Source organism: Oryx dammah, unplaced genomic scaffold (assembly GCF_014754425.2).
Source record: "Oryx dammah isolate SB20612 unplaced genomic scaffold, SCBI_Odam_1.1 HiC_scaffold_28, whole genome shotgun sequence".
Taxonomy (NCBI): Eukaryota; Metazoa; Chordata; class Mammalia; order Artiodactyla; family Bovidae; genus Oryx; species Oryx dammah.
This window is the reverse complement of record NW_024070212.1, coordinates 74217191-74227744: the sequence shown is the minus strand read 5'-3', so window position 1 is coordinate 74227744 and position 10554 is coordinate 74217191. Positions and strand designations below refer to the sequence as shown.

At 41.9% G+C, this 10554-nt stretch overlaps 1 pseudogene; it reads right to left on the bottom strand.

The window, feature by feature from the left end:
• Positions 1-546: 546 nt before the first annotated feature.
• Positions 547-1033, bottom strand: LOC120856564 (annotated as a pseudogene).
• Between the last annotated feature and the right edge of the window lie 9521 nt (positions 1034-10554).

The following is a 10554-nucleotide window of genomic DNA, read 5'->3' as shown; positions in this document are numbered from 1 at the left end:
AGCCCTTCTTTGTAACTTCGTAAGGCTGGATGGCATCACTGACTCGATGGACATGAGTTTGAGTGAACTCTGGGAGTTGGTGATGGACAGGGAGGACTGGTGTGCTGCAATTCATGGCGTCTCAAAGAGTTGGACACGACTGAGCAACTGAACTGAACTGAAGGTAGAAAGAGGGTCCAGGAAACTGAAGCTTTAACATTTTCCCAAAATGATCCTATGCAGGTGGTTTGGGGACCATACTTTAGTATTCATTACTCGAAGGCAGTGGTTACTGAAGTGGGCAAGACTGAGATAACCTGGAACACATGAAATAATATAGATTTATAAACCTCACCCCAAACCAATGAAATCAGAATTTAGAAAATGGGCAGGAGACGGAACTTGAGAATTTGTATTTTAAAAAATTTCTGCAGGTGATTTTGAATACCAATTTTCTATTATTGTTTTTTTTTTTCCTACTGCAGAAAGTTTTACTGTTTCCAGTAGTTAACTGGTTAAAAATTTGTTTAATGGCTGCTGGTGGAGGCTCAGGGAGAAACCCTGGCATCAAGGAGATGCAGAGGGGCTCCTCAAAGGCCACTGGGCCCTGGGGGCTCCTAGTGTGCTTAGGGTGAGTCTTTCTAAGAGACACCCAGCCTTCGGGCTGGGCAGTTTACAGAGGTTAGTCAGGTGGTTGCCTATCTTCTTGATGAGTGTCACTCACTCATCAAGGAAGTAGATCTCCAGGAAGTCACAGAGATGAGAGTCTGTGTGGGTAGAACTCAAGGTATGCAGATCCAGAAAGGCCTCGTTCTCTTCCAGGGTGGCAGTGGCTTCTGTGGCATCCCAGGTTTCATCCCAATCACTTTGGGACACTTCCTGAAAGAGAGCACATCTTCAGAAGATGCTGGACAGCCTCCAGAGCCAGCTGCTTGAGGTCAAACCAGAAGCCCAGAGAGAGGTAGGTGCAAAAGGCTTGCAAAGGCAAGTGCACTAGGTAGTTAATGGGAATTTTCACCTTGGTGGACTAATCCTGATGAATCTGGTAGCTCATGGTTGGCCTACAATAAGGACCTACCCACAAAATATGGTGTTGACTGGTCCCAGAGTTTGGGACTGAAGAGGTGTCTGGAGGGTACTCAGAGACCGGAAGAAGGTGTGTTCCTTCCAAACACCAAATACTGCTGAAGCAAGAGGCAGATCCACAGGCCCCTCTGGTTGTACTCTGAAATATCCAGTCGTATTACCACCATTTGGGAAGTTCTTTTAACTACTCTTCCATCTCGTTTCATTAGCACTATATTCTTGGTTCAATATCTGAAATCTTGACACCTTCTGCCAGGCCTCTGGCTATATCCCATCACTCTTCTCTCTCTAACGGGTGAAAATGCCTAAAACCAGACTGCCATTTTGAAAGAAATCTCCCCTAGGAGACAAGCACATTTCAAGTACCATTCTGAGCTACTCTTGACTTCAGCAATAAATCTCTTTTAAAATTATGAAGAACTATGGCTTAGGAAAACTACTGAAAATTCCATGAAACTTATCCTACATACCTGAGTTGTTTCAGCTTTTTGTATCCAGTTTAACCCACATGGAAAATGTTAAATCACCATATTAACAGCACAATCCTGCAGTTAAATAGCATGACAGTTACCATGGAAATGTGCCAAACACAGGTGGGTTGGCAGTGTGTGTAGGGGTTATTGGAGGGAGGAATGTATTGTAGGTTACTTGAGAACTGCAGTGCCCCATTTTTGTACTTAAATTATTCATATACTCAACCAATTTAAAGAGATGCAGCTGAACTTTTGAAAGTAAGAACCCCTGTCTCTCTACCTGGTATGTGCAAGTTGCTCAGGCATGTCCAACTCTTTGCAACCCCATGGACTGTAGCCTACCAGGTTGCTCTGTCCATGAAATTCTCCAGGCAAGGATACTGCAGTGGGTTGCCATTCTTTTCCCAAGGGATCTTCCTAACCCAGGGATCAAACCCAGGTCTCCTGCATTGCAGGTGGATTCTTTACTGTCTGAGCCAACAGGGAAGCCCTACCTGGTATAAATAAAAGCTTGCTCCTTTTAAGGGAGAAAAACAGTTATTTTTCCCTTCAGCTAGATAATTATTGATTTTTCATACATAGTTTTCTGAATGTAATAACAGTAATACTAATAGTAACAGCAGCCATCAAAAATGTAAAATCTAAGTACATTTCTTATCCTGCAAGACCTTAGATAGATGGAGCCCTGTCTAACTCTCTGATGTCATTTTGTGCCAACACTTCCCTGTTTACCCTGTTCTAACTATATTGGCCTGTTTGTTCCTCAAATATGCCAAGTGAATTCTCCATGTTGGGGGTTGTTCTAAGCTGAATCGTACTATACCCCCAAGTTCATGTGTTGAAATCCTATTCCCCTATGCCTAAGAATGTGACTGTATTTGGAGATAAGATCTTTGAAGAGGTAAAGTTAAAATGAGCTCATTGGGGTGGGGCTTTTTAAACCTTCACTTTATAAAAGAAGGAGATTAAGACACAGAACACAGAAAGGGAAGATCATGCTAGCTACAAGCCAAGAAGAGAAGTATCAGAAGAAGCCAGCCCTGACAATGCCTTGATCTTGGACTTCTGGCCTCCAGAACTGTGAAAAATACATTGCTGTTGTTTTAAACTACCCAGTCTCTGACAACTTTATATCAACCCTAATCAACTATTAATAATACATGAGTGTTTGTATTGTCTTTTTGTGCATGAAATGTTCTTATCCCAGAGCTTCAAAGGGTTAGATGTTTCTTTGACATGGAAGTCACATCTCGAATACCGGAAATACAGTGATTATCCTAAATTTTGCCCTTTCCCTAGTCACCTACTGAAGTGGAGATTGAAAAAGAGAATGAAATGAAATTGTCAATCAGGACAATGTGATCTCTTGCAATACTGTTTTGTTCAAATAATCCAGTCCTTAACCTGTTAAACAATGCCCCTGTCAGGACTCAGGAATTTGTTCATTGGCAATCCAACAGACTCTTGGAGGGAACAAACAAAACCTTATGCACACCAGGACCCAGGAGAAAGGAGCAGTGACTTCACAAGAGACTGACCTAGACTTACCCATAAGTGTCCAGGAGTATCCGGCAGAGGCATGAGTTGGTGGTAGCCTGCTGCAGGGTTGGGGGCACTGAGTGCAGTAGTGCCTGTATGGGACCATTTGAAGGAGGTCACCATTGTCTTCATTACCACCACCACAGTTTGGCCTCAGGTCAAACCAACAGGAAGGGGACACAGCCCCCTCCTTATAGAGAAAATTGGATTAAAGATTTACTGAAGAAGGCTGAGCACCGAAGAATTGATGCATTTGAACTGTGGTGTTGGAGAAGACTCTTGAGGGTCCCTTGGACTGCAAGGAGATCCAACCAGTCCGTTCTGAAGGAGATCAACCCTGGGATTTCTTTGGAAGGAATGATGCTAAAGCTGAAGCTCCAGTACTTTGGCCACCTCATGTGAAGAGTTGACTCATTGGAAAAGACTCTGATGCTGGGAGGGATTGGGGTCAGGAGGAGAGGTGGACGACAGAAGATGAGATGGCTGGATGGCATTATGGACTCGATGGACGTGAGTCTGAGTGAACTCTGGGAGATGGTGATGGACAGGGAGGCCTGGCATGCTGCGATTCATGGGGTCTCAAAGAGTAGGACACAACTGAGCGACTGAACTGAATGAGTATGGCCCAGCCCATCAGAACAAGATCGAGTTTCTCCTCAGACAGTCTCCCATCAGGAAACTTCCATAATCCTTATCCATCACAGGGAAGACAGAATGAAAACCACAATCACAGAAAACTAACAAAATTGATCACATGGACCACAGCCTTGTCTAACACCATGAAACTATGAGCCATGCCACATAGGGCCACCCAGGATGGACAGGTCATGGTGGAGATTTCTGAACGTGGTCCACTGGAGAAGGGAATGACAAACCATGTCAGTATTCTTGCCTTGAGAACGCCATGAACAACATGAAAAGTCAAAAATATAGGACACTGAATGATGAATTCCCCAGATCGGTAGGTGCCCAATATGTTACTGGAGATCAGGGAGAAATAACTCCAGAAAGAATGAGGAGACGGAGCCAAAGCACAAACAACACCCAGCTGTGGATGTGACTGGTGATGGAAGTAAAGTCTGAGGCTGTAAAGAGCAATAATGCATAGGAACCTGGTCCATGAATCAAGGCCAATTGGAAGTGGTCAAATGAGATGGCAATAGTGAACACTGACATTTTAAGAATCAGAGAACTAAAATGGACTGGAATGGGTGAATTTAACTCATATGACCATTATATCTACTACTGTGGGCAAGAATCCTTTAGAAGAAATGGAGTAGCCCTCATAATCAACAAAAGAGTCCGAAATGCAGTGCTTGGATGCAATCTCAAAAATGACAGAATGGCCTCTGTTCATTTCCAAGATAAAGCATTCAATATCACAGTAATCCAAGTCTCTGCCCCAAATGGTAATACTGAAGAAGCAGAAATTGAATGGTTCTATGAAGACCTACAAGGCCTTCTGGAACTGAACATCAAATGGATGTCTTTTTAATTATAGGGGACTGGAATGCAAAAGTAGGAAGTCAAGAAACACCTGGAATAATAGGCAAATTTGGCCTTGGAGTATAGAATGAGGCAGGGCAAAAGCTAATAGAGTTTTGCCAAGAAAACACACTGGTCATAGCAAACACCTCTTCCAACAACACAAGAGAAGACTCTACACATGGACAATACCCAAATCATATTGATTATATTCTTTGCAGCCAAAGATGAAGAAGCTGTATACAGTCAGCAAAAACAAGACTGGGAGCTAACTGTGGCTCAAATCATGAATTCCTTATTGCCAAATTCAGACTTAACTTGAAGAAAGTAGTGATAACCACTAGGCAATTCATGTATGACCTAAATCAAATCCCTTATGATTATACAGCAGAAGTGACAAATAGTTTCAAGGGATTCGTTCTGATAGAGTGCCTGAAGAACTACGGACAGAGGTTCATGAGATTGTACAGAATGCAGTGATCAAGACCATCCCCAAGAAAAAGAAATGCAAAAAGGCAAAATAGTTGTCTGAAGAGGGCTTACAAATAGCTGTGAAAAGAAGAGAAGTGAAGGGCATAGGAGAAAAGGAAATATATACCTATTTGAATGCAGAGTTCCAAAGAATAGCAAGGAGAGATAAGAAAGCCTTCCTCAGTGATCAATGCAGAGAAATAGAAGAAAATAATAGATGGGTAAAGACTAGAGATCTCTTCAAGAAAATTATAGATATGAAGGGAACATTTCATGCAAAGATGGGCCAATAAAGGACAGAAATGGTATGACCATACAGAAGCAGAAGATATTAAGAAGAAGTGGCAAGAATACACAGAAGAACTATACAAAAAAGACCTTCATGACCCATATAACCACGATGGTGTGATCACTCACCTAGAGCCAGACATCCTGTAATGTGAAGTCAAGTGGGCCTTAGGAAGCAGCACTATGAATAATGCTAGTGGAGGTGATGGAATGCCAGCTGAGCTATTTCAGTCGTAAAAGATGATGCTGTGAAAGTGCTGCACTCAATATGCCAGCAAATTTGGAAAACTCAGCAGTGGCCAGAGGACTGAAAAAGGTCAGTTTTCATTCTAATCCCAAAGAAAGGGAATGCCAAAGAATGCTCAAACTACTGCACAATTTTATTCATCTCACACTAGCAAAATAACACTCAAAATTCTCCAAGCCAGGCTTCAACTGTATGTGTACTGTGAACTTCCAGATGTTCAAGCTGGATTTAGAAAAGGCAGAGGAACCAGAGATCAAATTGCCAACATCTGTTGGACCATCGAAAAAGCAAGAGCATTCCAGAAAAACATCTATTTCTACTTTACTGACTATGCCAACACGTTGATGTGTGAATCACCACAAACTGCAGAAAATTCTTAAAAAGATGGGAATACCAGACGAACTGACCTGTCTCCTGATAAATCTGTATACAGGTCAAGAAGCGACAATTAGAAATGGACATGGAAAAACAGACTGGTTCCAAATAGGGAAAGGAGTAGTTCAGGCTGTATATTGTCACCCTGCTTATTTATTTTGTATGCAGAGTACATCTTGAGAGATGCTGACTTGGATGAAGTACAAGCTGGAATCAAGTCTGCCAGGAGATATATCAAGAATCTCAGATACGTGGATGACGCCACGCTTATGGCAAAAAGTGAAAAAGAACTTAAGAGCCTCTTGATGAAAGTGAAAGAGGAGAGTGAAAAAGTTGGCTTAAAACTCAACATTCAGAAAACAAAGATCATAGCATGTGTCCCATCACTTCATGGCAAATAGATGGGGAAACAATGGAAACAGAGAGAGACTTCATTTGGGGGGGGCTGCAAAATCACTACAGATGGTCACTGCAGCCATGAAATTAAGAGACGTTTGCTCCTTGGAAGAAAAGTTATGACAGCATGTTAAATGTAGACAGCACGTTAAAAAGCAGAGACATTACTTTCCCAACAAAGTTTCATCTAGTCAAAGCTATGGTTTTTCCAGTAGTCATGTATGGACATGAGAGTTGGACTCTAAACAAAACTGAGTGCCGAAGGATTGATGCTTTTGAACTGTGGTGTTGGAGAAGACTCTTGAGAGTCCTTTGGACAGCAAGGAGATCCAGTCAGCCCATCCTAAAGGAAATCAGTCCTGAATATTCATTGGAAAGACTGATACTGAAGCTGAAGCTCCAAAACTTTGGCCACCTGGAGTGAAAAACTGACTCATTTGAAAAGACCGTGATGCTGGGAAAGATTGAAGGTGGGAGGAGAAGGAACCACAGAGGATAAAAAGGTTGGATGACATCACCAACTCAATGGACATAAGTTTGAGTAAACCCCGGGAGTTGGTGATAGACAGGGAAGCCTGGCGAGCTGTCCATGGGGTCACAAAGAGTCAGACATGACTGGGTGAATGAACTGAACTGAACTGAATCCAATCATTGCACACCATAGAACTTATAGTGATTATGAGATGTGACTACCAGGGAAGCCTGCCTTAGTATCCTGGCAGCCTTTCTGTAACTGTAAGTTCTCTCTGAAGATGATACAGACATACAAAGGACAAGCAGAGATATACCTAGAGATATAAAGCCAGGTCTTAAATAACCAAGCTTGAATCCTGCTCTGTTATCAGACTTTATTACCAATAAAGCCCTTTTCTGTTTACGCCAGCTTTACTTGTGTTTTCTGTTCATGGAAAGGATACTGAAAGATGCAATTACTATCCCACTGTTGTATTTTAGCTTCCCTGTTTTCTATAGAAATTTCCTGTACAAATACTGGAAATTGTTGTGTATAATTATTTCCTTGCCAGTTTTTTGTCCACCAGAATAGACGCTCTCTGAGAGCAGACACCCTTTCTTGTTCTCTGTATTTTCAACATGTGCAGCAGCCTGGTACATAATTAGGGTACACCAAATATTCGTGTAATAATTAGTATTGTATTAAGTATGCCAGATACTGCTAGATGCTTTATGTGTAATACAGATTTCCTTCCTTACCCACTAGAAGGTGAGCTTTGTGAAAATGGAGATTTGTTTTGTTCATTGCTGTATTTTCTGGACCTAAAACAGTATCTGATACGGACTAGGCAATAGTGAATACTGAATGAACGTATTTTACTGGGTTCTTTTAACAAGCCTATGACACAATTGCCATCCTTATTCCCATTTCACAGATAAGTAGGGAGCTCATTAGATATGCAAGCTAGAAAACAAGCCTAGTCTCTTGGACTCTAAAGCTAACAATACTGTATCACCTCACAACCAAAAAGTTTACAGATTTAAACAATAATAAAACTGAATATTAAACTTACTAAAGAAGGCTTTCCACCCAGACACAGTTGATTTTGTCACTCACACCAGTTTGATCAACTCTTTGTGGCCCATTTCTAAGTCTACATCATAATCATTTGTGTAAATTATTAAGAATAGCAATGCCTGGATCTATTTCAGAGCTACTTAGATTCCCAGGGGTTAGAGGTAGCGAAATACAAAGCTCAAGTTTTCAAAACACTCTAGGTTATTCTGATGCACAAAAAGGGCTGAGAATCACTCTTGAATTATGAAATAGTTTATTCTGTTGTGCTAAGAACTGTTAGGGAGGGCTTGAGAAAGCAGCTTTCCGACGTCACCTCTATGTCCTTTTCACCTTTGAACGGTCAATGCCTAGTCCAGTAGATTAACAGTAGCAACACTACTACCCTTAATATGCCAAACAATAATAAATACTAACATAAATTGATTTCTCTGAACTAGGCACTGTATTAAATTATACCTATTGTCTTGTTGAACCCCAAACAATCTACAGAGATATGCAGCAAAATTATCTTCTCCCTTTTTTAGATGGGAAAACTGAGGTCAGCCAGTCTGGGTGTTTTTGTTTGTTTTTTAGCTCTGGGTTCCATATTAAATGTATGAAGTAGTTTTTCTTCTTATTTTAATTCTAATTTCCAGGTAATATTACTTCTCAGATCAGTTAATGCTTTGGGAAGGAAAAAAACTGGCCATAAGGAAAGATAGAAGAAAGGGTGGAAGGATACAAGGAAAAAAAGAGGGGGACAAAGGGAGGAGAGCAAAGCAACAGAAGAGGGAGAACAGGGGGGATTCCAGTGCTTTGCAAGTCAGCTCTGAAGTCATCTCAGACCTGCCTTTTCCTCAAAATATGAGGCTGCTTCTTGTCACCTGCCAGTAATGTCTCAGAACTCTGTTGCTTGTGGGGTTGCTGGCTTCCAGAACTTGCTGAAACAGCACTTCTCCCTGTGTCCCCAAGGAGAAGTGCCAACATGAAAGGGTTACGTTCAAGTGTATCATTAGGTCATGGTGCTTGGGAACTAGAAATTTTGGCATGCTGAACAAAGAGATTTAAAAAATTCAGTTTTCTATGGTGAGTCTCTATTTAGGGTGGCTTCTATCCATGAATTATTTCTTTCTCTTGCCATCTCTGAGATTTGCAAGGAAATATAATGAAATATTACTTTCCCTTCATTATACCTAATAGAAGAAAATGAACTCAGTCTAGGCTATTTGGTAAGGTTTAGGAGAAAGGGAGGAAGAGTCAGCCAACTGCCCCAGGTTCTAGGGAGAAAATATACATCTTTGGTTTTATCTTTTATTGTCTCTTCTCATCACTAGAGTGATAATATTCAGAGGGCCAGTTAGGGCATGGGCCTGGGATAAGGTGCCAAGGAGGTGATGGGTTTGCTTTTGATCTGAGACACTCAGAAATGCCTACTGTAGAGAGTGCTATATAATTTCGGGAATGCCCAGCAACAGTGATCAACAAAGCCCCCATGGCTCAATAACAATTTCTTTTGTAGGGGAGACAACAACTTTCCAGGCAGAACTTCACCTGATTAAGTAAGGAAAGCTTTCCCAAGCCCCAAGTCTCTCATGCTGTGAAAAATGCTGTTTGCATTTTCCTTTAATGAGAAACCGGAGCAGAAAAGTATGATATATAAGATCACAACCTTCAGAATCAGACATACTCAGGGTTTATTCATGACAAGGTTATTTAACAGGGCTATGGATAAAAGTTACCTGGCACTGGTAAATCTGATTTCCTCATCTGTAGATTGAGGAGAATAATAACCCATAGGCGTTTTCTAATGATGAAGTGCAACAGTCCTTGGCACATACTAAGTAGCAATGAATGGAGCTATTATTCATGAGAAAATTTCACGAGATTAGATACTAAACCCAAAGTTTTGATGTTATGTTGTTCCTCCTCCTCCAACTCCTACATCTTTGACCTCAAAGGGCTTAACATGTTGCACGTTGAGTTCTCTAGGATTCAGACTCTGAGATGCAGTTTAGTGCACAATATGTTCAGATTGGAGAAGGAAATGGCAACCCACTCCAGTGTTCTTGCCTGGAGAATCCCAGGGACGGGGGAGCCTGGTGGGCTGCCATCTATGGGGTCGCACAGAGTCGGACACGACTGAAGCGACTTAGCAGCAGCAGTAGCATGTTCAGATTCGGGGGGTGGGGGGCGGTCTTGGGAGCAGCCTCTGTGAAAGAGAAGGAAGGAGGCAGAATTGAGCGAAAGGAGGAGTCAGGCTGTAATGCAGCCCAAGAAGCTTCAGCTGACCCCACAGGAAGCTCTAGACTATACTGGTGAGCAGAGTTGTCCTGTATTGGGCCAAAGTAACCAAGCCTTTATATCTCTGCCTCAATAGTCATTGCATGTGTCTGCTTTGGGAAGGGCATGATCTTGGGCGAGATGACTCTGCATCTGAGGCCATCCTTGAAGGAACTGGCAGCTGGCAAGTATCTGCCTGCAACACTGTCTACAGCTTAGCAACAAGGACCCTGAGGAGGAATGTGGGTGGACCATCCCATGTCCATCAAACCATGCCTCTGCCATGCTAATGCAAAGTGATAGCTCTTGGTTTCCTATGTGCTGAGCAATGTTATCTAAAATTTATGTGTATTCCCTTTTCCCTCCCCCTCTCAGATACCTTTAAAAGACCAACTAGACTTAAGAATCAATAGCACATATTGATA